The sequence below is a fragment of the Pithys albifrons genome, chromosome 26 (genome assembly GCF_047495875.1).
Source record: "Pithys albifrons albifrons isolate INPA30051 chromosome 26, PitAlb_v1, whole genome shotgun sequence".
In the NCBI taxonomy this organism is placed as follows: Eukaryota; Metazoa; Chordata; class Aves; order Passeriformes; family Thamnophilidae; genus Pithys; species Pithys albifrons.
The window spans coordinates 6,859,290-6,865,187 of NC_092483.1; the positions used below are offsets into that span (position 1 = coordinate 6,859,290).

The following is a 5,898-nucleotide window of genomic DNA, read 5'->3' on the forward strand; positions in this document are numbered from 1 at the left end:
CCCCAAAAGCTACTCATGCTTTGTTTACAAGGAGTTTCAATAGCAACATTCTCTGTTCTATCTCTAGTGAGGGAGCACAAGGAAAACTTTCCTTTCCTTGCTTTCCCAGGAGAAGGCAAAGATGAAGATGCCTTCCTCCCTCCGGGTCCACTTTGGCCCAGCTTTGCTCTTAACTCTCCATTATAAAGATGACACAAAGCCTCCTCTCCAACCGCAGACAAAAGGCAAACTAGCACTGATTTTTCTCTCTCTCCACCACGAACAAGGGAAGGGAAAGCAGGAAGGAGACCATGTCTCTCTGCTCCTGTGCCTTTTGCAATCTCGGTGTCAGAAGCGGCTCTCTCCACCCTCCCTCTCTGCACAGCACACACTGGCTGCCGGGCAGGGGCAGAGCTGGCCACGTCGCCTGTCCCTGCCTTTGCATGGTCACGAACGGCATCGGCGAGAGATAGAGGAAGGGACGGTGCTGGCTCCCCCTTCCTGCTTTTCCCTGCGGTCTCTGCTAAAGCCCCCTTCGCCCTCCTTTCTGCCACCGCAACTGCTGAAGGGGCAGCAAAGCCAGTGCCTGCTCTGTTCTCAGCAGCGGGAGAACCCAGCACGGAGGACCAGCCCACGGCCGAGAGAGACTGATTCTGCACTTGCTGCAGCTGACTCTCAGTTACAAGCACCTTTTTTCCGCTGGTACCCTCAGGACCTTTTGCTGCCCTAGCTGCCCAAGGAAAAGCTGCGTTTGCCTGGCCAGCAAGCCCTGCTTGTTCATCTCCCGGTCCCGGGAATGTGTGTGCTGCCTCCCCCGCACTCGCTCTGTCTGCTTGCTTGGCTACCGCGCTCCTGCAGGCACTCTCACAGCTGCTGGCTCTGCTCGCCACTCCAGGTGGAGCGATGCTGGCAGAGGTCAATTTCACGGCTCTGGTGGAACCTGCTCCTGGCTGTCCTGGGACAGCTATTATGCCAAGCTTTGCTTCTCCAGCGGGTTCTGCTTGCGCTGCATGTGCGCTTGTCTCAGCGTCCCCGGGAGCAGCCTCAGTGTATCCCCGCACCTGCGGGACAACTTCAGTGCATCCCTGTATCCGCCGGGACAGCCTCCTGGGGGGCTCTGGGGGTCCCGGCCCGTTTCCGGAGTTTTCTTCTTCCCAGGAGCTGCTGGGCTTCTGGTTACTCATTTGTTTACAGGGGGTCTCTATGGCAACTCTCCCTGCTCCCTCTCCGATAGGGGAACGCAGAGAAAACACCTTCCTCTTTGCCTCCTCAGGAGGTGGCAAAGGTACTTTCTTTCTCAAGGGAACGGAAACACTCCCTCTCTCTCCCTTTGGGAACACAGACCTTTCATGGTCTTTAAAAGAAAAGTAAGTTAGAAAGTTGAGATTATCGCTTTTGTTAATCTCCCAGGCTAGGACTAGCCTTGTATCCAAGCAGCTGTGCCACAGCCACGCTTGTCTTGGCTTCTCCCAGCCCAGCTCCCTGAGCTCAGAGACAGCCGCTCCATCCCAGAAACTCAGCTTTGCCTTAGCCTTTTCACCAGGCTGGCTCCAGCTTATCTTTGCTTTTCTTTCTTCACTACAGAGGTGCTGATACAAATTCTCTTTTTCAACAACAGACAAGATGCAAACCACTGCTTCATTAAAACACGAAACTGACTGCTCTCTCACACAGCTATGAACAGGGGAAGGGAAGGCAGGAAGGAGATTGTTCTCTACAATCCTGGTGTTATCCACTGCTTTGGTCTCCCTGTTCTTCTGTACCGGACAAGCTGGCTGCCGAGCAACGGCAGTGTCTGCTGCTCTTCCCTCGCTTGTCTCTGCCTCTGCATAGCTGGAAACGCCAGAGGTGGGGAAAGGGGGAAGGGAGGGTGCTGCCTCCCTCTGTACAGCTCGGGCCGACTGATGGGAAGAGGGAAATGAGCCTGCTGCTTCCTGCCCCACGCTGCTCTCTGCAGTCCTTGCAACATTCCTTTTGGCTTCCCTTTGCAGGGCTGCTTTATCAGTGACTGTGCTTGCCAGAGCAACTTCGGGAAAGCCACCCTGCTCTGCATATTTGATCTCTTCCCACTGTTTCTCTTTTCGTAACACTTGCCTTCTCAAAGATGTTTCAGGGCTTGTTAGATGCTTCCATTTCCGCAAAACCAAAGCTAGAGGGGACTCCACTGGAGTCTCCTCTTCCATGGATTGCACACAACCCATGCTGACAAGTTACAGGCAAGGGAAAAAAAACTTTTCAGCACCCAGATTTGAACTGCTGGCCTCAGGAATACCAAGCAAGCTCACTCCTCCAAGTGCTATGTTACCGCTTCAGGCTAAGACAGAGTGATGTAATCCCAGAGAGATATTCCTCTCCTTTCCAGCTGCATTCAGCCAACATGAAACCCCTGAGCACTCTGCTTTGCCCTTCCCGAAGCAACAAGGGACCAAACCGTCCCTCACCCAGGCAAAACACCCTTTTGCCCACCAGGCTGAGAAACTGACTGGCCAGATCAGCTATACCTCCCAGCCCAACGTATTCCCAGTTCCAGGGAAAAACCTTCCCTTAGTTTGCTAGCAAAAATACCCAAAGGAACTGCTCCTTTTATCTCACCCAGTTGTTAGGAGTTTCAAAGGTCACTGAAGGAATCCTCCAAAATGTGCCGGCAGTAGAGAATTCCCGCAGGATGAAACTTCTTGCTCTGGAGTCCCTCGTGGTTCCAGGGTGCTGGATTCTCTGATTCCACCTTTCGGGCGCCAAACTGATGCCGTGAATGACCCTTCCCCCCAAAAACAGGACTTCGAGCCACGTTAGTGTAGGGTAAGATAAAAAGTAAAGGTCCTTTAATAACACAGGGCCTACAGCCCACAGGAATACAGGATGACATGCATGTGTCTTAGTTCTTCTTTCCATGGCTTTTATAATAAGATCCCTCCAATCATTGCTTTACACATTACTCAGTCCAGCCCCAGTCCCACCCCTGGTCCAACCCCCTGGAATTGGGTCTGGGGTCATCAGGACCCTCTGTCTTCATCAGCTCTTCTTCCTCAGGCACACAAAGGTCTCTTGGAGCTTATCCAGTTCTGGCTTTTGGGTCACTCTGACCTATGTTTATGTTTCATTCTGTATGCCTTCTGATATCCTTCAGCTCTTTACCTTGGAAAGGAGTCTAAACAAGATTAATTAACTAAAGGAATCTGAGCTCCCTGTTCTGGGACAGGGGTAGTGATAGAAAGGCATTAAACTTAAACTGTTAGAAATATTAACCCTCTAAAAATCTACAACTACTGTGTTCCTAAAATCTACAAAATGTGAAAATCAGAACAAAAACCCTTTCGGCATCACAGCACAGCACATGACCAAAAATTTGCAATTGTACTTTTTATTACTACAGACTGCAACAATTTGCTTTGTATTTCAATTGCATAACTAGGAAAATTAATTAATGAATGAATAGGAGAGAGACCAGGAATATTAAAGATAACAAGTGTTTCTAATATTAAGGGATGCAATAGTTATTTTTTTAGTTCTGGTTCATATGTTCAGGAAGAAACATTCAGTGAATCCAGTATCTAAAACAAGTTTTTGTATTGAATGTTATTTTAAACAGATGGGAGTGGATATGCAGTTTCCTGACATAGCATAAGTATTCAAACATACAAAGAACATAACATAATTCAGCATACCGAGAGTGTTGCCTCTTTCCTGTTGTTGTATGTGTCCAGGTACTCCTGCAGCTCTAAAACACTGAACTTCAGCTTTTCAAGAAGGCCACATGAGAGCAGCTAGAGAAACAAAATCAAAAGGTCTAGTAAATGTCACTATAAAAGAATACAAATATTAGCATAGTAGAAAGTGTAATAAAGATATTCCAAAAGAATAGTTAGATTTACAGATACTAATACTGAAAAATATTTACATTTATGCAGAAATCTACATCTATAGAATACTACACTGAAAAGTCAATAGCAAAAGTTGCACCTATGATAACGTGGAATTGAATTGTGTTCTGTGTTTAAAGGATTAGCAGAGGACTTCCCTGAAATAAAATAGTACACAAAGTTTAACCAGTTACTCTCTACAAGCCCTCTGACAATCTAAGGCACGCTCTTCCATGGTCACAGCAGTAGGCCCAAGATAACACTTTGCCAGTTCCTACCTCTAGACCTCTCTGTGGGAGGTCACACTGTCCTGATGGTGTGGATAAACATGAGCCAGAATGAAGACAAAGGGAAGGGCCATCTCATTCATTCCCTAATATATACTTATATAGAATCACAGAATCATTAGGTTGAAAAAGACCTCCAAGATCATCAGATCCAGCCTTTGACCTACTACCAGTATGCCCACGCCAACTAAACCATACCATGAAGTGCCACATCTGCTTTTTTCTTGAACACTTCCAGGAATGGTGACTCCACTGATTCCCTGGGCAGCCTGTTCAAATACTTAAACATTCTCTCAGTGAAAAACTTTTTCCTACTATCTAACCTGAACCTCCACTGGCACAACTTGAGTCTGTTTCCCCTTGTCCTATTGCCAGTTGCTTGGAACAAGAGGCCAACCCCCTCCTGGTTAAAACCTCCTTTTAGGGAGTTGCAGAGAACAAGGTCTCCTCTCTCCAGACTAAACAGTGCTTTCTCAGCAGCTCCTCATTAATTTTGTGCTCCAGACTCTTCACCAGATCCATTGCCCTTCTCTAAACCTGTTCCAGCACCTCAGTGTCCTTCTTGCAATGAAGGGCCCAGAACTGAACACAGCATTTGAGTTATGGCTTCACTAAGGCCCAGTGCGGAGGGACAATCCCTGCTCTGGTCCTGCTGCCACACTATTGCTGATACAGGCCAGGATGCCATTGGCCTTCTTGGCTACCTGGGCATACAGTGGCTCATGTTCAGCCAACATTATCCAGCTTAAATCACAGCTGACTCAAATGAAACCACTACACACATCACCATCTTTCATGCTACACTGAGTAAAAAATAGCTTCTCCTTTTTTGGTTTGAAAGCCAATTGGGTCCCATAGGCACCTGTTTTATATTGGGTTTTGGCACACAGACTCAACCCATTGTAACTATTCTATGATTCTATGATTTTATGTTGCCCATCTGTCAGTACTTACCTAATAACATAATGTGGAAGATGAATGGAAATATGGTTCAGAACAGGAGATAACCAATATAGATAGGTGGTGAGTTCCTTTTGACATAGCTGTTCAGGAGTTGCTCAAAAGTGAAACAGCCATTAAATAACACATTGCATTGAAGCACATGCCTTTTGAAAGGAATATACTCACTGTTTCTGCATCTACAAAAAGGGTGGGACATTCTGAGCATGATGTCAACATCTGAGAAGATCTCACAAACTTGGAGCCTATTCCTCGTAGGTTGTCTCCCAAGTAACTAGCTGCATCACAAGTCAGGAAGCAGAATCTTTTCTGAATATTCTGGAAAGCAAAATACAGTTTATTACAATATTTAGTCAAGTATGAGCTTCTTTCCTCTATAAACAAATGGCTTGGTTGCTTTTCTTTGCATAGTAATGTACAAAAGAGACCATCACCTTGTGGAGAACTGAACGTCTGCTCTAGGATACCGAATAACAGTTATTATGCTGGAGACAGTGTACAGCTGGGCAGCTGTGAAACTAATTACAGAGTTCATCTACTACTGAAATAGACTCTTTCTTGTAAAGATGAATCAATCTTTATAAAGCCTTTTACCCGCAGGTAGGATTTTTCCTTGTCTATACAGAGTTAACAGAGTTGCTCAGCACATTACTTATCTGTCTATTCCGGGTATTGTTTTGTTAAAATTCCATGTCAAGTGGCTAATCACCTAATATAATGAACATCCTAATGCCAAACAGCAGCATGGAAGAATCAGAAAAAAACTTTAGTTTTCCCCTGTGGGAAAAACCTTCTTACTAAAACTTCACTGC

At 46.2% G+C, this 5,898-nt stretch overlaps 1 long non-coding RNA gene across 1 annotated transcript; it reads right to left on the reverse strand.

Moving 5' to 3' along the window:
- Positions 1 to 3,650: 3,650 nt before the first annotated feature.
- Positions 3,651 to 5,691, reverse strand: LOC139683038 (uncharacterized). The gene is made up of 3 exons (XR_011699744.1): positions 5,521 to 5,691; positions 5,255 to 5,404; positions 3,651 to 3,743 (listed from the first exon to the last, which is right to left on the reverse strand). It is a non-coding gene; the product is annotated as an uncharacterized lncRNA (long non-coding RNA).
- Positions 5,692 to 5,898: the final 207 nt, after the last annotated feature.